The sequence below is a fragment of the Macaca mulatta genome, chromosome 3 (assembly GCF_049350105.2).
Source record: "Macaca mulatta isolate MMU2019108-1 chromosome 3, T2T-MMU8v2.0, whole genome shotgun sequence".
In the NCBI taxonomy this organism is placed as follows: Eukaryota; Metazoa; Chordata; class Mammalia; order Primates; family Cercopithecidae; genus Macaca; species Macaca mulatta.
Window position 1 is genome coordinate 3,658,522 of NC_133408.1, and position 20,893 is coordinate 3,679,414.

The 20,893-nt window shown below is 50.5% G+C and overlaps 1 protein-coding gene across 7 annotated transcripts in view; it reads right to left on the reverse strand.

Moving 5' to 3' along the window:
* The window catches only part of AGPAT3 (1-acylglycerol-3-phosphate O-acyltransferase 3), a 124,968-nt gene extending 104,075 nt beyond the window's left edge, over positions 1 to 20,893 (reverse strand). For 3 of the 7 annotated variants that reach the window (XM_077995622.1, XM_077995629.1, XM_015132785.3), the window contains exon 1: positions 20,683 to 20,893. The gene's annotated coding sequence lies outside the window, so the exon portion shown is untranslated. Of the gene's footprint in view, positions 1 to 716; positions 881 to 18,690; positions 19,913 to 19,964; positions 20,382 to 20,682 lie in introns of those variants that run through there. The other 4 variants (XM_077995619.1, XM_015132786.3, XM_077995620.1 and 1 more) reach the window with 4 other exon arrangements.

The window sequence follows — 20,893 nt, forward strand, 5'->3', positions numbered from 1 at the left end:
CTGAGGGAGGTGGGGACACCATTTGAGGTCTAGCTGCAGGGTCACGGGAGCACGGCCGGCCAGCGTAGACAGGTCAGGCGCCAGTTCCCTGCCTTGCTCAGCACCACGCGTCACTGTACTGAAGCACATCTTCAGTAAAACCAGCACTTCCCTTAAAGAGAATGCCACAGGGCATGAGTATGATGCTTTTGACAAAAAACAAAGGCATCACTGTTAACTCCGAGCTATCCCAGGTGAGGGGAGAAGGGAGACAGCAGAGACAAGGAGACAATTACACAAACAGGAGACAATTACACAAGCAGCAGCCCAACGTGTGCTTTGCAAAGCTGACCCGGCTCGCCCCACACCCAAGGTCAGACCCACAGATAGCCCTGCCTCTGCATCCACCACCAGAGCACCCAGCACCCAGCACCAGGCCACCCAGCACCCAGTACCAGGCCACCCAGCATCCAGCACCAGGCCACCCAGCACCCAGCACCAGGCCACCCCAGCAGCCAGCACCAGGCCACCCAGCACTCAACACCAGGCCACCCAGCACCCAGCACCAGGCCACCCAGCACCCAGCACCAGGCCACCCCAGCATCCAGCGCCGGGCACACAGCATCCAGCACCAGGCCACCCCAGCACCCAGCACCAGGCCACCCCAGCATCCAGTGCCTCAGCACACAGCATCCAGCACCAGCGCACCCAGCACTGGGCCACCCAGCATCCAGTACCAGGACACCCCGGCTCCGCCTGCCCCAGGCCTCTGAAGGAGCAGGAGGCTGGGCCCCACATCCCGCAACAGCACAGCCAGCTGGGCGAGACCAGAGGCAGCACAGGAAGGGACTGTGTGGCTCCTTCAGATTAGGAAAGGGCCGAGCTCCGCACAGCAGAAAACAGGGACAAGGCTGAAGAGGCAGCACAGAAAGCCCAGAGTCACTCCCCACCCACCATCGGAAACCAGTAAGCTCATTAGAAACCACTTATCTATGAGGCCAAATGCCCTCGGCAAGAGGGGAGGAGGAGGTGAAAGGAGGAGGGAGGAGGAGGGGGAAGGAGGAGGGGGGAGGAGGAGGGAGGAGGGAGGAGGAGGAGGGGGGAGGAGGAGGGAGGAGGAGGAGGGGGAAGGAGCAGGGGAAGGAGGGAAAGGGGAGAGGAGAATGACGTCAAAGGGAGTGGCGGGGCTACACCTGTGACAGGCCCCCAGCCCTGGGGACTATCTGGGGAAGTCCAGGAAGCCCTGCGAGCTGAGACAGGGTGACTCATCTCTGGTGACAGAGGTAACCACCTGGCCAGATGCACCTCTTTAAAGAGAGAGATTCTTACACCCATCACAAACAGACCAAAACACTGGCTGGGCACGGTGGCTCACGCCTGTAATCCCAGCACTTTGGGAGGCCGAGGCAAGCGGATTACCTGAGCTCAGGAGTTCAAGACCAGCCTGACCAACATGGAGAAACCCGGTCTCTCTACTAAAAATACAAAATTAGCCGGGCACAGTGGCTCACACCTGTAATCCCAGCACTTTGGGAGGCCGAGGCAGGTGGACTCTCTGAGGTCAGAAGTTCGAGACCAGCCTGGCCAACATGGCAAAACCCTGTCTCTATTAAAAATACAAAAATTAGCCAGGTGTGGCAGTGTGCACCTGCAATCCCGGCTACTCGGGAGGCTGAGGCAGGAGAATCACTTGAACCCAGGAGGCAAAGGCTGCAGTGAGCCGAGATCGTGCCACTGCACTCCAGCTTGGGCAACAGAGTGAAACTGCATGTCTCAAAAAAAAAAAAAACAACCAGCCAGAATACTGACCAGAAGAAAATACCCGGGCTCACTATTCCTTATTGAGGACATTCTGGGGAAAAACTCAAGGACTGGCTGGGCTGAGTGACAAGGAACAGAAACGGCTCCCAGGGGCCCAGGGCCCAAGCTATGTCATCTACAGGGGTTTTCCCCCAACTCATTTATGCAAGGAGTTCCTGCTTGTAAACAGGAGAGAAAATGTTATCCAAGAGGCTCAGAACCGGCCTCGGAGGCTCAGCGAGGACAGGCCCTCACCCTGGGGTCCCAGAGTGGGCAGGAGGCCACACCACCATGGACTCCGGGCTCCTCCGGCTGATCACGGAGGTCCAGGCCATGAAGCCCTTGAGGCTCAAGGAGGAGGGTGTCTGAGGCAGGTCAGCCTCACGGTGGCCGTGGAGCACACGCAGCGGAGTGACCCGGGCAGGAGGCGCCGCAGGCCAGCGTCCCAGCCAGGAAGGGAAGAGCAACTCTGTATCACAGCTTCACAGTCTCCAGCAATTTAGTATCTGCCCTCTTAAGTTTTTAGGTGCTGATAATTCACAAATAAAGGAGGAGAAAGGTTGCTCTCTCCTGCCTTCCAGGCCTGTGTGGAGGTGTGGACCTGGTGTTGGGGCTAACTAGGAATCCTGCATCTCACGGGTGGCTCACAGGTGGCCCCACAGGACAAGCGAGGGGCTGTGACACTGGACACTACTCGGTGGCCAGCAGTTGCCCCCAGGCCCTTGAGGATGGAGGCAACAGGCAGAGCTGGGCAGCTACCTCCTTAAGCCCACCCAGGGGTACCACCCTAAGAGGCCAGCACCACCCCCCAAGACCAGGGCACCCGTGGCTGGAGGAGACCCAAGGGCTCTCTGACACATCCGGTGAGACTCGTGGAGGGGTGTTTGCTGTCGCAGTGATGGAAGGCATTGCTGGTTCTAAGAGAGGGGGCTGAAATGCACCCTTCACGGGTCTTACCAGACACCTGACCCCCAGGCTGAGAGCTGACTCCAACTCTGATGCAAATGCATGTACCTTGGTTTCACAGACACTGGATTTTCCAGGAATGAAACCTCCCATAACACACACCTCAGGGAAGAAGAGGAAGCCTGCCTTGGCCAACCCCAGCGAGGGACTGAGGCTGCCCCCACCACCCTCTCACTGCAGCTTGAGCCAACAGGGACCACTTTATCTCCCAGTGCAGACGCGTGCAAGAGTTTCCAGATGGAAATACATGTCCATCTGAAATCCTGGGTGCAATCTACGAAATCTATTTCCATACTGAAAAAGAAACGTCACAATGCTTTATTAATAACATGAAGCATTAATAACACATTCGCCAGACCCTGCTCTAAGCATTTTCCTGCATTACCTCCATTATGCAAAGGAGACTTGGGGCCCAGCAGGGCAGAGAATGACAGGCTGAGACTGACCACTCCCTCAGCCTGGGGCACAGGGCCCCCACATGAGGGACTCACCCAAGGCACAAGGCTCTGCCCCTGCAGCGGCTTAGACCCTGGACCACGCCAGCATGGCAAACAAACGTGAGCTGCAAATGCCAGCCTGTGTGCAACTTCACATGGCTAGAGGCCACATTCAAAAGTAAAAAGAGGCCGGGCGCGGTGGCTCAAGCCTGTAATCCCAGCACTTTGGGAGGCCGAGACGGGCGGATCACGAGGTCAGGAGATCGAGACCATCCTGGCTAACACGGTGAAACCCCGTCTCTACTAAAAAATACAAAAAACTAGCCGGGCGAGGTGGCGGGCGCCTGTAGTCCCAGCTACTTGGGAGGCTGAGGCAGGAGAATGGCGTAAACCCGGGAGGCGGAGCTTGCAGTGAGCTGAGATCCGGCCACTGCACTCCAGCCCGGGCAACAGAGCGAGACTCCGTCTCAAAAAAAAAAAAACAAAAACAAAAGTAAAAACAAATTGGCAAAAAAATATTTTTAATAGGCCCGGCATGGTGGCTCACGCCTATAATCCCAGCACTTTGGGACGCCGAGGCAGGTAGATCACCTGAGGTTAGGAGTTCGAGACCAGCCTGACCAATATGATGAAACCCTGTCTCTATTAAAAATACAAAAAATTAGCTGGGCGTGGTGGCGGGTGCCTGTAATCCCAGGTACTCAGGAGGCTGAGACAGGAGAATCACTTGAACCCAGGAGGCAGATGTTGCAGTGGGCCGAGATCGTGCCATTGCACTCCAGCCTGGGTGACACAGCAAAACTCCGTCTAAAAATAAAACTAATAATACATTTTATTTAACTCAGTATATCCAAAATATTATCATTTCTACATGTAACAATATAGAAAAATATGAATGAGATCACTTACATTCTCTTTCATATTAAGCCTCTGAGATTGGCGTGCATTTCACGCCAGGAGAATATCTCAGTTCCCACCAGCCATGTTTCCAGCATGCGTGGCTCATGCTGTCTGCCCCAGACAGCACAGGCTGAGATATGACAGGTTCTCTGAGGGCGACATCCTTCCCACATCCCTTTTCTGTTTGCATGTTAAGAATTTTAGAAGTTTTTAGCTTCACCAACCCTTTGCCTTCTAAAGTATTTATAGTGGTTAATTTCTCCACTTGAGGCAGGTGCAGGGGTTCAATACTTTATGTATGTGTTTTCATATAAAGTATTTCTTAATTTAAGAAAAAGTTGACCCACTCCCCAAAATACAATGTAATCACAAGGCACAAAATAAAAATTATGACAAAGTTATTAAATACTTCCAGTTTTCTTCTTCTTGCACAAAATTTGGAAGGAGAAAAAACTGATCCTTTGCTGGAAATAAATACATAAGTGACAAAGTAAAAACTATTAGCAATTACTATCACTTCCTTCTCAATTTTCTTTTCTTCCAAAAAAAGTTCTTACATTTATTCTCATTCATTCTCTCTCTCTCATTTTCTCTCTCTTCCCCCTCCCCGGCATTAAGAATGACCAACTTGTAATCAAACCACCAGCCTCAAACCAAATTTTCCTTGCTACGAACAGTTAACATACTGCCACCTGTCATGTGTTCAATTCACCACCATGTCAAACACAGTTGACTGGAAACATCCAGGGACCAACACCCAGCAATAAGCCACCTGCCCACTTAATGCCAGTGAGCAGGAGACGTCCAGCACCTGTCTCTAGGCATGTCCTTGTTTCCACTTTGGGGAGATATATGTGAGTGGAAATAACAAGGGTAATTGGCAAAATCATTGTGAAATGAATCTGTCCTACCATAAATGTGATTGCAAATTCTGAAGTTGATCTGCAAAAGGCCACAGACATAGCTGTGACCCATCCCACACTCAGGGGCAATACCACGGGGAAACGGGCAGCTACTGTCTCTGAGTCGTCAGAATCCCTGCCAGGGAAGCTGGACAGCCCCCGGCACTCAAGATCAAAGCTGAGCTCCTGGCAGTAGAGACCTGCAGAGGCCCTTTCCCATCTTCCTGCCAGTGACTCACAAAGGCAGCCCTCGCATACCTGAGAAAGTGGCACCAGAACAAGACAAGAACAGGCTGACCAGGAGCCCCACCCCGCCCCTGCAGACGCCTCTCCGGTGTGCTCCGCAGGAACGGCAGCCGCCCCTGCCACTCCCAGATCTCGGGCTCTAGGGGATAACAGATGCTGCCCTCAGCTGTGCTGAGCCATGAAGTGATTCAGCAGCAGGGGAATCGGATGCTGGTCCAGGAACGCAGCGCCAGCCTGGGAGGCCACAGACACACACCAGTCTCGTGGGTGCAGAGGGCCGGTGCCAACTGATGTCAAAGCTCAAGTCCACACCCTGAGTTTCCACAGCGCTCCCGAGATGCCTGGGCAAACAAGAGATGCAGGGCTGTGTCCTCAGCCCTGGGGTCGTGCTACCCTGTTCTTCAAGAATAAACAGTGAGAGAGATGGGCAGAACCCACGTCTTCTCAGCTCCACCCCAGGAGTGTAGGGAGAGGCCCACACGCCAGGATGCAGGGACATGGGAGCTCACGGGAACCAAGAGCACCAGGTGCCCGGAGGTCCTCAGGCCAGCTCAGGACAAAGGCGTAGAGCTCAGGCTGTTGCTTCTAGATTGCTCTGCTTTTCAACGGGGGGCTCACTGATTGCAGTCACTCTTCCCTAAGTGCCATCGTCCCCGGGCAGCCCAGCCAGGACTCAGAATGCACGAAGCCACACACAACACGGCTGCCCCGACACGCACATGGCACAGCAGTTCCACGTGCCACTGTGCCATCGACAACGCATTTTCACACGTGCAGCCTCACAAACTGCTGAGGAAGAACAGACAAGGAGACAAATGGGAAGGTGAGCAGTGCAACGGGAACTGAGGCGGGCAGGCCACAGAGACAGAGCCACAGCGTGACTCCGTTGTGTGTTAAGAGTGTGTATATCTAACTCACACTCGGGATAGGAGCAGGCCACCTCGGCAAAGTGACATCCAGGTCAAAGTCACCAGGCAAAAGGAGAAAGAGTGTTCCAGGCAGGCTAAGGTCCCAGGCAGAGTGTGGCCAGTGGGGCAGCTTGAAGACGGGGTGTGGGGGTGCATCAGCAGGCGTCATCACGGGGGGCTGAGCAGGCAGTGGCGGGGAACGTGCGGGGCTACCGAAACACTGCCTCTTGTGCTGCAGGGAACGAGTGTGATGGGAGCTGAACTGAAGCGACCCTCACGCAAGGTCATGGGCAGACCCGGTCGAAGGTGAGGCTGGCGGTGGGGTGGGGGGTGGGCAGGAGGAATCATGAGGGTCAAGGAGCCACAGATGGGGAACGGGGTGAAGGAGATGGAGGAAGGGGGTCATTTATAGGGCCCGGGTTTCCGTCCTGGACGCCAAGGGAGACAGAAGACAGAGCAGACAAGATGGTGGTACCGGAAGAACGGATGGGAGTGGGCCTGCTGGGAAGATATCCTCAGCCAGATCTCAAGAATAGCACCCTTTTCAGCCAGGCGCGGTGGCTCACGCCTGTAATCCCAGCACTTTGGGAGGCCAAGGCAGGCAGATCACCTGAGGTCGGGAGTTCAAGGCCAGCCTGACCAACATGGAGAAATCCTGTCTCTATTAAAAATACAAAAAATTAGCAGGGCGTGCTGGCACATGCCTGTAATGTCGGCTACTCAGGAGGCTGAGGCAGAAGAATCTCTTGAACCTGGGAGGCAGAGGTTGTGGTGAGCTGAGATGGTGCCATTGCACTCCAGACTGCGCAATAAGAGCGAATCTCAAAAAAAAAAAAAAAAAGAATAGCACCATTTCAGGTGCTTCCTAGTCTTTTTCTTCACATTTATTTTCTACTTTTGAAGCCTGACATGCCCTTTAACTATTACTGGCATATGCCATGTATATGTACAGCGGTTCTTCAGTTACCAAATAAAAGTCATCTGAAGAAAGCCAATTGAAAGGGCAACCTAGGCCAGGCGTGGTGGTTCACACCTGTAATCCCAGCGCGGTGGGAGGCCGACGTAGGCGGATCACCAGGTAAGGAGATTGAGCCCATCCTGGCTAACACAGTGAAACCCCGTCTCTACTAAAAATACAAAACAAATCAGCCAGGAGTGATGGCAGGTGCCTGTAGTCCCAGTTACTCGGGAGGCTGAGGCAGGAGAATGACATGAACCCGGGAGGCAGAGCTTGCAGTTAGCCAAGATCGGGCCATTGCACTACAGCCTGGGCAACAGAGCCAGACTCTGTCTCAAAAAAAAAAAAAAAAAAGAAAGAAAAAGAAAGAAAGAAAAAAGAAATGGCAACCTAGTCTGCCTATCCTAAAGTAGCAGAAAGCATCTCAGGTGGGATGGGTGACAGGGAAGCTGACAAAAAGTTAAGTTTTTAAGGACAAAATCTGAGTCACATTTTGCAATTGTTAAAACTGGTGGGCTGGGCATGGTGGCTCATGCCTGTAATCCCAGCTACTCAGGAGACTGAGGCACAAGAATCACTTGAGCCCTGGAGGCAGAGTTTGCAGTGAGCCGAGATCCTGCCACTGCACTCCAGCTTGGGCTACAGAATGAGACTTTGTCTCAAAAAACAACACCACTACCAACACCACTACCAAAACTGGTGAAAAGCATTTGATAATGATATACTCAGCGGGGAGGCTTCACAACCTTAAACACCCTGGAAATTACACGTTGTCCTCCACCAGGCAGTTTTAGAGTTAGATAAAATTTCCCCCCAGACAGTCGGGTCATTTTGGTATACCTAATCTGTGACACTCTTTCTACTGTCATTACGGTTTCATTCATCAGGATTGATGTAGTTCCACCTACACTATCAGCAAGTTCTTCAATCTCAGATTTCTGCTATATGATCACTTTCCATCTAAGTCAATTACATCTTTAGACAGCCCTTTTGTGAGCCCAGGAAATGAGCCTAAAGTAATTCGAGATCAGTCCCATTCCTGGACTCCTGACAGGAGCAGGGTTTCTCCAGGGAGGCTTTGCTCCCTTCAAGTCTTGCAGGAATCTACAGACAAAGCCCACGTGAAATGAGCCCACAATCCAAAATCACAAAGCGTGTGACAGGCAAACATCAGTGAGCAAGAGGCAGCAGAACAAGTAGCAGGGTCCAACCCTCAAAAAATTCAAATTTTAGTATTTGTTAATACTATTATCCTTTGGTATTATCAGTTACAGTATAGAAAATAAGTATGTTTAGACATAAAGAGAAAATAAAAATAAGTGTAAGGAAAAGAATACCAAACAAGAGGAGAGGCAAACTTGGAAAGAAACAAAGAGAACTTTCAGGAATGAAAAACATAATCATTAAAAAAATGAAAATTAAAAGAACAGGTTAGGCTGGGCATGGTGCTTGTAATCCCAGCACTTGGGAGGCTGAGGTGAGAGGATCATTTGACCCTGGGAGTTCAAGACCAGCCCTAGCAACATAGCAAGACCCCATCTCTATCAAAAAAAAAAAAAAGAAAAAGAAGAAGAAGAAGAATGGGTTAAATATTAATAGTACAGAGGCCAGATCTCAAGAATAGCACCATTTCAGCCAGGCGCGGTGGCTCACGCCTGTAATCCCAGCACTTTGCGAGGCCAAGCCGGGTGGATCACCTGAGGTCAGGAGTTTGAGACCAGCCTGGCCAAATGGGTGAAACCCATCTCTACTAAAAATACAAAAATTAGCCAGGCATGGTGGTGCCCACCTGTAATCCCAGCTATTCATGAAGCTGAGGCAGGAGAATCACTTGAACCCAGGAGGCAGAGGTTACAGTGAGCCAAGATGGCACCACTGCTCTCCAGCCTGGGTGACAGAGCAAGACTCCATCTCAAAAATAATTATATATATAATTATTATAATATATAAAATATATATATATATATATGGCACAGTAGATGGAGATGAAGATAGAGTTGCTAAACTGGAGAACAGAGCTGAAGAAATAACCTGGAATGAAGCATAAAAAGACTGAAAGGTAAAAACATGAACGAGAGTTTAAGTGGCTGGGAGGATGGTACGAGAAAGCCAAGCATAAGGCAGATGCTATATGGTTGACCCTTCATATCTAGGGGTTCCACATTTGCGGATTTGACCACGGATCAAATACATATGGGGGGAAAAATTCCAAAAAGCAAAACTCAAATTTTCTACTCTCTACTATGTTAAATCCACATTAATGAAGTTATATATAGGCATTGTATTAGATATTATAAGTAATTTAAAGATGATTTAAAAATACATGGGAGGGAGGCCGAGGTGGGCAGATCACGAAGTCAGAGTTCAAGACCAGCCTGGCCAACATGGTGAAACCCCATCTCTACTAAAAACACAAAAATTTGCCGGGCGTGGTGGTAGGTGCCTGTAATTCCAGCTACTTGGGAGGCTGAGGCTTGAGAATTGCTTGAACCTGGGAGGCGGAGGTTACAGTGAGCTAAGATTGTGCCACTGCACTCCAGCTTGGACGACTGAGCGAGGCTCCATCTCAAAAAAAAAAAAAAAAAATATATATATATATATATATATATATATATGAGAGGATGTGCACAGGTTATATACAAATACACCATTTTACATCAGGAAATTAAGCATCCACTGATTTTGGTAACTGTGTTGGGTTCTGGAACCAATCCCTAGTGGACACTGCAGAATAACTATATTCAACAAAATAATGGCTGAAATTTTCCCAGAATTGCTGAAAGACATGATACTTTATCTTCAGGAAGTACAATGAATCCAAAACAGGATAGAAAGACCACAGTGAAGTTGAAAAACACCAGAAATAAAGAGACTATAAAAGCAGCCAGACAAAAAGCTTACTACTGACACAGGAAGGACAATCGAAATGACAGCTGACTTCCTAACAGCAACTTTATAAGCCAGAAGATACACAATAGAATTAAATCCTTAAAGAAATGCCAGAGACTCAGTGCTATACAGACTATATCCTCTGCCCGTGAGCCTTTCAGCTGATATCATAATAAAAACATAACCTAAAATCCTCAATGGCTTTGGACATAAAAGCATTCATGGGTCATGGAAGAATAATAAAATTGTAAAATGCTGAACACTGAAAATATTACATATCAAAATAAACAAGACAACAGTACAGCAGAACTAAGTAGGAAAGCTATAAAGCCTTAAACGCTTATGACAGGGCCGGGCGCGGTGGCTCATGCCTGTAATCCCAGCACTTTGGGAGGCCAAGGTGGAGTTCAAGACCAGCCTGGCCAACATGGTGAAACCCCGCCTGAGGTCAGTAGTTCAAGACCAGCCTGGCCAACATGGTGAAACCCTGTCTCTACTAAAAATACAAAAGTTAGCCAGGCATGGTGGCACATGCCTGTAATCCCAGCTACTCAGGAGGCTGAGGCAAGAGAACCACCTGAATCTGAGAGACGGAGGTTGCAGTGAGCCGAGATCACGCCACTGTACTCCAGCCTGGGTGACAGAGGGAGACTCTGTCTCAAAAAAAATAGCGATATACTTATGACAGAAAGTTGAAAATTAAGAACCTAAGCTTAGAGAAAATAAAAAATTTAATGTTTCAATTCAGTAACCTAGAAAGAGAATGCCAGAATAAACCCAAAGAGTGTAGAAGGAAACCCTGACAATGAAAGCAGAAATCAGTGATGCGGAAACAAAGACACAGTGGAGAAAATCAGCAAGACTAATAGCTGGTTCTTTGTGAACACAAGTAAAACAGATGAGCCTCTGTGAGATGAATCTAGAAAAGAAAGGTAAAACCATTTTAGGAATGAAAAGGGTGATTTACTGTCAGATATAGTAGAGATCTAAAAATTAATAAAATATTCTGACCTTTGTATTAAGAAACTGACAACTTGGGCCGGGCACAGTGGCTCATGCCTGTAATTCCAGCATTTTAGGAGGCCGAGGTGGGAGGATCACCTGAGGTCAGGAGTTTGAGACCAGCCTGGCCAACATGGTGAAACCCCGTCTCTATTGAAAATGTAAAAATTAGCCAGGTGTGGTGGTACGTGCCTGTAATCCCAGCTACTCGGGAGGCTGAAGGAGAATCGCTTGAACGCGGGAGGCGGAAGATGTAGAAGCACCCTGTGTTCTCCTTCCAAGCACTAGAGCCTGAGTCCTCATGGCACCTGGGTTTTGCTGGTGCACGTGCTTTATCTTGATGGAGTCTGGTGCCATGCACGCTTCTGCGGCTCACTCCTTCCTCCCAGCGTTCTGCTCCAGAGGCGCACACATGTTGCTGCCTGGAGGAGCTACTTCCTTCCCCTTTCCATGGTGAATGTCGCACGAGGTTATTTTTCATTTTATTTGGAGACAGGCATTGAGAGAGCTCCCAGAGTCTGACTCTAACACATATGCCGCTATGAACACCTTAGTACATCCCCTGGGAAGCAGATGGCAGGTGCACCCCACACTCGATGCCATCTCCCTGAAGCTCCTGCCATTCTCTAGAGCAGCCACGCTGGCACCAGTGCTCCATCTGCCCCCACATCTTCTCCAGCACTTGTCCCCACGGTCTTTTAAGTTTCGCCATCCCAGCAAGGGGAGGCCACGGCTCTCTGTGGTTTTGTTTCTGTGTCTCCCTGGTGACCCATGACAGTGGACCTTCCATCTCTCCAGCTCCTTGCTTTTGGGTCACTTCGTTTGTATTTCTCACACCAGGCCTCCTCTGCTTCGAGGAGGCAGAGTGGGACGATTCGGGACTAAGTGGCCACTGTTTGTACCCACACCAGAAGGCAACAAGGCAGAAGCGTTTCCCTAAAATCAGGAACGGGACAAGGAGGGCCTGTCACGCTTCCATCCAGCCCTGCTCAGGGCCTGGCCCAGGCAGCAAAACAGGAAGAAAAATATGAAAGATACAAGGAAGAAACAGTCTTCACCATTCCCACATGACATGAATGTCTACTGAGAAAATCCCCAAAATCTACAAATTTTAAGCAATGGCAAGGTGATCAGCTATTGAATCAATACCCAAAAGCCAACTGCTTTTCTGCAGAACAGCAGCAAAGAATTAGAAATCAATAAAAATAGGCCGGGCGCGGTGGCTCAAGCCTGTAATCCCAGCACTTTGGGAGGCCGAGACGGGTGGATCACGAGGTCAGGAGATCGAGACCATCCTGGCTAACACGGTGAAACCCCGTCTCCACTAAAAATACAAAAAACTAGCCGGGCGAGGTGGCGGCGCCTGTAGTCCCAGCTACTCGGGAGGCTGAGGCAGGAGAATGGCGGGAACCCGGGAGGCGGAGCTTGTAGTGAGCTGAGATCCGGCCACTGCACTCCAGCCTGGGAGACAGAGCGAGACTCCGTCTCAAAAAAAAAAAAAAAAAAAAGAAATCAATAAAAATAAAAAACATCACTTACAGCCGGGCATGGTGGCTCATGCCTGTAATCCCAACACTTTGGGAGGCCGAGGTGGGCAGATCACTTGAGGTCAGGAGTTGGAGACCAGCCTGGCCAACATGGTGAAACCCTGTCTCTACTAAAAATACAAAAATTAGCCAGGCATGGTGGCTCAAGCCTGTAATCCCAGCTACTTGGGAGGCTGAAGCAGGAAAATCACTTGAACCCAGGAGGCAGAGCTGCAGTGAATTGAGATTCTGCCACTGCACTCCAGCCTGGGCAACAGAGCAAGATTCTGTCTCAAAAACAAACAAACAAACACCATTTACAAAAGCGAGAACAATAATAAGAGCACCTGGGAATAAACGTGAGCACAGAGTGTCCGGCGGAATGTGGAATACCACAGTGCTTTATCAAGACACCGAGGAAGACCTGCACAGCCAACTCCAGAGGGATAAAGGGCTTAAGCAGAGAAAGCAAACTTTACAACTTTTACCAAAAAATACAGAATACAGGCCAGGCATGGTGGCTTACGCCTGTAATCCCAGCACTTTGGGAGGCTGAGGTGGGCGGATCACGAGGTCAGGAGATCGAGACCATCCTGGCTAACATGGTGAAACCCCATCTCTACTAAAAAATACAAAAAATTAGCCGGGCGTAGTGGTGGGTGCCTGTAGTCCCAGCTACTGGGGAGGCTGAGGCAGGAGCATGGCATGAACCTGGGAGGCGGAGCTTGCAGTGAGCCGAGATCGTGCCACTGCATTCCAGCCTGGGCAACAGAGCAAGACTCCATCTCAAAATACTACTACTACTACTATTACTACTACTACTAATAATAATACAGAATAGGCCGGGCGCGGTGGCTCAAGCCTGTAATCCCAACACTTTGGGAGGCCGAGACGGGCGGATCACGAGGTCAGGAGATCGAGACCATCCTGGCTAACACAATGAAACCCCGTCTCCACTAAAAATACAAAAAAATTAGCCGGGCGTGGTGGCGGCGCCTGTAGTCCCAGCTACTCGGGAGGCTGAGGCAGGAGAATGGCGGGAACCCGGGAGGCGGAGCTTGCAGTGAGCCGAGATCGCGCCACTGCACTCCAGCCTGGGCGACAGAGCGAGACTCCGCCTCAAAAAAAAAAAAAATAATAATAATAATAATAATACAGAATACATTTGTGACCCAAGAATTGGGAAGAACTTAAAGTAACATGCAAAAGGCACTACCTAGAAAAGAAGGATGGATAAAATTATACATTACATTAAACTATCTTTTCACCAAAACAAAAAAAGTGCAAAGATAAAACTCAACTGGGAAAAGTATATAATGCACACATTACAACCAAAGATGAACATCCTGAATCTATAAGGAAATATATAATATGGAAACTATATACAAGGAATAGGTGAGAAAAAGATATAACCCAAAAGAAAAATGGATGAAGCACATGAACATATTTCACAGGGAAGGACACTCATGACCCACAAATACACAGGATGCTCAATTTCATCCAGCAGGGAGGCATAAAGCAAGACCACAATTGCACAACAGTTTGCATCGACTATCTTTGCAAAAATCAACAGCAATGCCGAGTGCTAACGAGTATGTGGATCAACCTCACACATTGCTGGTGGCTGTGCGACTTGATGTCATTCTGGGACACAGCCCACTCAGAGGTAAGCATGCAGGACATTAGAGGGCTACACACGTGTGCCCAGAGACACAGACACAGAACATTCCATATAAACAGGTCAAGATTAGAAGTGCTTCTGGTGGCCGGGCGCGGTGGCTCAAGCCTGGCACTTTGGGAGGCCGAGACGGGTGGATCACGAGGTCAGGAGATCGAGACCATCCTGGCTAACACGGTGAAACCCCATCTCTACTAAAAAAAAAAAAAAATACAAAAAACTAGCCAGGCGAGGTGGCGGGCGCCTGTAGTCCCAGCTACTCGGGAGGCTGAGGCAGGAGAATGGCGTGAACCCGGGAGGCGGAGCTTGCAGTGAGCCGAGATCCGGCCACTGCACTCCATCCTGGGCCACAGAGCGAGACTCCGTCTCAAAAAAAAAAAAAAAGTGCTTCTGGTAAATGTATGGATGCATTCTGAAAACATTATTTTTTTGCAGGCTTCATCTTTGCATAGATCTTATGGGAGGGTCTCCTGTAGGCACTTAAAGACACGTGGAGTTACTTTGTTTTCCAATTGATGTTTATTCTCTTAGTACCCTCTTCTCCTTTCCTCTAAGCATCATCAGAGAATGCTGTTTCCAGCAGCCATCCCTGAGACAGAGGCAATGATTCTTTTGGTTTCATCTGCACATAAATTCTTGGGATTTTTTCCCCTCTCTTCCTGCGTTTTGGAAGTGCCCCTTTTGTCCTCATTTAATTAGTTCAGTTACTTTGTTTCAAGAAAGAAACAAATACTGTAGCCCAGAGGCTGTAAAAATAGTAGCCCCGGCTGAATTCAGGTGGCAACATTTGTAATTTGGCATGTGCAGTGTGTTAAAAATAAATACATTGCACATAAAACTCCAGATACCTGGCTTCTCTCGGAAGACTAAAGATGGAGTCACTCTTGTCCTATACCCACCTAGCCCTGCTCAGCTGGGGGTCAGTGGCGGGTGGCCAGGTGAGCTAGACCCCATGGAAGAGGCCTCAGTTTCTCACTCATATTCACCACCGCCACCCCCCCCTTCCTAGGCCTCATGTCTGCATTCTCACTTACCTTTCTGGTTGGACCCTGTCAGAATCTGTGTTTACGATTTTCCTGTATAGCTTTATTTATATATTTATTCATTTATTGAGATGAAGTCTGGCTCTGTCGCCCAGGCTAGAGTGCAGTGGCACGATCTCAGCTCACTGCAAAGTCCGCCTCCCAGGTTCAAGGGATTCTCCTTCCTCAGCGTCCTCAGTAGCTGGGACCTATGCATGCACCACCACACCCGGCTAATTTTTTTTTTTTTTTTTTTTTTAGTAGAGATGGGGTTTCATCATGTTGGCCAGGCGGGTCTCGAACCCCTGACCTCAAGTGATCCACCCGCCTCAGCCTCCCAAAGTGCTGGCATTACAGGTGTGAACCACCACACAGGGCCCCAATAATTCACTAACATTTAAAGAAAAGAAATAAAAGTTACAAAGGCTTTGGGGTTCCAGGAAAATGCAATGCTAGCCTGGAGCTGGAACTGAACTGCACGACAAACATATTTTCTAACCAATGTTCTAGAACTTTAGTCGTAGTAATAAGCTCCTGATTTAGAAAACTGAAAATAACCTGTGTGCACTGAAACACGTGTGTTCTGATCGCTGGAGTGCATTTGAAAATTCCCAGAACACCAGCACTTCGCCTCCCTGCGCCAGCTCACTGCCAGCCACGGCAGGGAGTCCAAGGAGGACGGCGGTGGTTCACTTTCTAAAACTAATCCAAAAGCCCGCCCGCCCATGCAGCATAGTGAGTCACAGTTGGGACTGTCTTTACTGTTCCTTTTGTTTTTGTGCATTATCAAAAGTCACTAAACTTAGTCAGGCGTGGTGGCAGCACCTATAGTCCCAGACACTTGGGAGGCCAAGGTGGGAGGATCGCTTGAGCCCAGGAGTTTGAGTTCACCCTGGGCAACACAGCAAGGCCCCATCTCTAAAATAAATGCATAAAATTTTAAGTCCCTAAACTTTGTCTCTGAGGCTGCCATGGAGCTCTGCCAGAGAGAGTAGCTTCAAGGTGACAGGTGAGGAGGCAGGTGAGCCACAGCCTCCTTGCTGAGACACCTTTGGGACTCCTTCAGGGGTAATGACCAAAGGGGGTGCTCATGCAGGGCCACCCTGGGGGTCCACTTGGCACTGGGCTGGCTGTGCCTAACTCAGGGCTGAGTCTGAGGCTCCTCCTCTCCAGCCCTGCTCCCTCCCGCCTCCTCTCACGGGGGTCAGACCTGCCTGGAGGTCTGCATGCTCCCCCACCATCCTCTGCAGGGTTTCTCCCTGCACTCCGCATCTCATCTTGGCACCTGCTTCCCAAACTGATAACCGCGCAACCCAAACTGACGGGGTCTTCCTCTAACAATCTGACTTCTGTCTATTTGGGCAAAAATCAATGCTATTACACCATATTTTACAAAGTCTAACAACTAATTAATTTCTCAACGCAAAGATTATGTGTAGCTCCCTAATAAAATGCACATTTGCTCACTCAATCAATCACTCCAATTAGACTAGGACAAGGGCCTAAATCAGAAATCAATCAATGAAAAGCTTAACCCAATCATCAGCACATTCTTCACACGAGGAGTCAATAAACAGCTCTTCATTCTACTCCCACCAAGTGTACCATAAAAAGCTCAGCGTAGATGAATTTACGTCAATTGAATTAATTTTCTTCTTGATTCCATACCATATCCAGCATGTATCTGTGTCTATCAATTCAGATGAAGATTTCAGAGCCCCCAGTCCAGCAAGTGAAAAGTGTTTAAATGTATAATATGTACATGTGAAGCCAATGACTTAGTCTCTGTTTCAGAAATGTAGATTTTCATCTATTGGATCTTACGAGCATCAAGGTGGTTTGGTGGAAAGAATCACAGCTTTGGATTCTATCAGACCGTTGTTTAAATCTAGATTTGCACAAGCTGAGATGCTGGCCAGGCTTCCCCATTCAGTTTCCCCTGTCAGTGTCTCTGTCAGTTTCTGTGTGATGGGGTAATACCACTCTCTTTACAGGGATATAGAGGAGCTTATAAAATAATAAGGTAAGCATGTCATAAAGCAGGTGACAGATTTAATGTCAGGTCAGCAAGTAGGATAGGAAGAAGAGAACAAGAACCACCACGGCTGCAGCACTGGTACTCAGCTCCCGGCACCTGGCTGAGAACCAGGAGGGCAGACAGTCAGGGGTGAATAATCGATCTCAGGACAGGTACTTCCTTGTACAGCTTGTTAGTACGGCTCATTTTACAATTCATCATTATTGTTATTTATTATGCATTTCATTCCCTACCCGCTTTCGGAAAGGAATCGAGACCATCTCCGTCAATGATGCATGGCCTTCCCAGTCACAGGGGACAGGCCTCTGGGCTGCAGGCACACTGTCCCACCAAGAGCACCCAGCTCCACTTTGAGTCCTAAGTGACAGGGCACGCCAGCCAGGAGGGAGATTTCTGCCTGTCACGCACTGAAGGGTACTTGTGTTGCTTTCAATTCACCACCAGTAACATTTAAAACATATCCCATCTGCAATCCTTCTACTTAGGCTTGGGAAAAGATGTGGCCAGTTTAACCCCAGCATCCATGTAGCCTAATGGCCAGGTAGACTTTGGCCCTGCAGAGAGAACTAATGCCAACTTTCACCATTGACTTGGCCTTCCCGCCTCCAAAACTAAACACAGACACTGTCCCAAGGTTATTAGAGTGACATCTCCTGCACTTTGCTTGACAAAGATAATCAAAACATGGCCACTTCAAAATGACTAAATGAAAGCCTGTCAGAAGGTGAACCACTAATGCATTTGCCTAAAATGCAGCACTTTGAAACTGGTAGCTTAGAACTCATCTTGAAATTATTATGAAGTGGTTTTAGGAAGGACAGACGGCTCATTGTCATGTTACTTTACCACTTGAAACGACCCTTTTAAAACCCCAAACACTCTTCGGTTAACCAAAAGTAAATTCCCATGGAATTTCTGAGCAACCGTCTTTAGAAAACTCAGTCCAACTTTACCGTCTTTAGAAAACTCAGTCCAACTTTACTGTAACAAAAATCTTGCAATGAGATGGAGTAGCTAAAGATCTCACATTAAACAAGTCATTAAAAAGGAAGCAGTCAAATGTAGCCAATCACGTCCCATGCTGTGCTCTAGAACTACCAGTCTACCAGCGATAGCTTGTAACAGGGAAATCACAAGAGTTTTTGACAAGGCCAGAGAGGGAGGGAAAATGTGGAGGCAGAAGCCATTTACCAGAGGTGGGTTTTGATGGTGACAAGGGGCCTGCACTGGCTCTTCAGTGCCAAGCATTAGGGGCTTCAGCGTGGGGTCCACACTGTGACAGCCTAAGCGGGGCGAAAGGTCGATGAAGAGGGTAAATGTGACTGGGCGAGTTAAGGACACCCCTCTGCCAAAGGAATCCAGGAAATCAGGCTCTTCTCAAACACACATTCTGATCTTCCCCTTCCCTGTTTAGGAGAATTTCAACATTTCCCACCTACCTCTGATTTGACCAGGGATAGCATCCGCCGACTTTCAGCACCGGGACGGGTCAGTGGAGGTGGGAGTTCCAAGGATGTAAGCCTCAAGTCGGCCCTGCCATTTGGTGACATAACCTCCGGCAAGTAACTCAAGCCCTGTTTTGTCAGACCATTTGTTTAGGAGGTCAAAGTGCGGAGGGGATGGGAGGCATGTGTATCAGTCACGTGTCTATGGCCTGGAACAGATTACTTTGGTGAATGTTCTTTTTCTAATTTCCAAAATAAAACCATTACTTTCAGTTTGCTTCCCCAGCCCTGGCACACAGATGCGCGTGCAGGCGCAGGGTGTAGCTCCCCGGCGCGGAGTCTGCACTGGGGCCCGGCCTGGGGCGGGGCAGCACCCTCCCTCCAGGAAGGCCTTTTGTAGAATCCACACCCCTGGGGACTTTCCCACCCGGCCACACTGCCTTTAACCCAGCAGTCTTCAGGCTGCTGCAGCGCGTTCCCCTGGCAGATCCGCCAGGACAGGGCCACACACAGGTAGGGTGACCACAGAGGGCGGCCACTCCATGAAGTCAGCTTCAGAACATTTAAGGCCCCTAACCTTCCAAGGCCAAGGGGCCCTGTTCGGTCTGAATGTCAATGGCATGTAGCTGCTTTTTAGACAATGTCCTCAAGAAGATACCTAAGAGTAACAAGAAATGGATACAAGAAGAGAGTTGTAACAGGGACAGGCTAACTCCGAACTCTGTGGAGGAGGGGGGACTAGTTGGAAAGGGGGAGGGGGAGCAGCAAAGAAGCAACCAAATTAAGAGAGTGCCCAGCACCCCCGGGAGACCTCTCTGAAGCTTTTACACTGAGAAGGTGAAGATCAGCAATTCCTAAGCGAGTCGGAGCAGCCGCGCCTGCAATTTAAAAGCTGCAGGATCCTGGGTCCCTCTAGCAGCCTGGGCCCGCCCCACCTCCCAGCCCCCAGCAGGAGCCGTGCACTCTGTTCTCGGCGTTGGCTTTCATTTTTAATGGGAGCCGCACGCTCATCACCCTCTGTCTGGAGGCCAACAGCCCACATCTTTCCTTCTAAGATCATGTTTCCCAAGAAAAAGAACCCAACTGCTCAAGTATTCTCTTAGACAAGGTTTTTAAAATTGTGCTTTAAAAAAAAAAAAAAGGTCTGGGAAACCATTTATAAAAGCATTTTCCCCATGTCACTAAACTTCTCTCAAAGTTAAAAAAAAAAAAAAACTGCACCATTTTCAACTAGCTTCAAATACTAATAACCCTCCTTTGATAAGTACTTGGGACCCACTGTTCCAAGAGTCCTGCGGCGGCGGGGTGGGTTTTCGCCCCCAGGGCTCTGGTTCCCGGACTGACCCCATCCCGTGACCCGCCCGGTGCAAACGCGCCGCCGGTCTCCGGGTCGAACGCACAGTCAACCCTGGGCCCCGCAGCCCTCCCCGCGCAGAGCGGCAAAAAGTGAAACTGCCCCCACGGTCTGGGCGCGCAAGGAGGAGGCCCCTGGGGGGGTCCCGGGTCCGCCGCACCCCGAAACCAGGCGGCGGGCGCGTCCTGTCCACGGGGGAGCCGGGCGGGGCCTGGAGCAGAGTCCAGGACGGAGGAAGGGGACGTCCCCGCGGGAACCCACTCGCCCTCCCTCAGCCCCAGCCCGGGCCCCTCCCGGGCGCCCCGAACCCCCGGGCCTCCCGCCGGGCCCAGCGCCACCGAGGCTGCTGCGGGAAGTGGCCGGGGCCTCGCGCGGGACCAGGCCGCCCGGAAGGCCCGGGTTGCGGGGGATGCACAGGACCCGGGCCCAGACCCCTCCCGGCCCCGCGCCTTCCCAGGCCCCGCGCCCCGCGGAGCGCGGCCGGCCCATTGCGGCGCGGGGCCCCGGGCGGCCCGAGGTCGGGCGGCGGGGACAGGGGCGACCTCCGGCGGCGGGAGGGCGACCTCGGGCGGCGGCGGGGGGTGGGGGACGTGGGGGGCGGCCCGACCTCGGGCGGGGGCCTCGGCACTCACCTGCAGCCGCCGCCACCTGCTCGTCGCGCGGGCGTCCCCGGCGTCACCTCCGCGGCCCCGCTCCGGCCGCTGCGCTCCTCGGCCCTGGGCCCGGCCCGGCCCTGCGTCGGGGCCTCAGCGAGTGCGGCGCCCGCCGCCCCCGGCCCCCATCCCGCCGCCCTCCGCCCTCGGCCGCGCCGCCGCCGCCACTTCCTGTGCGCGGCGATCCCAC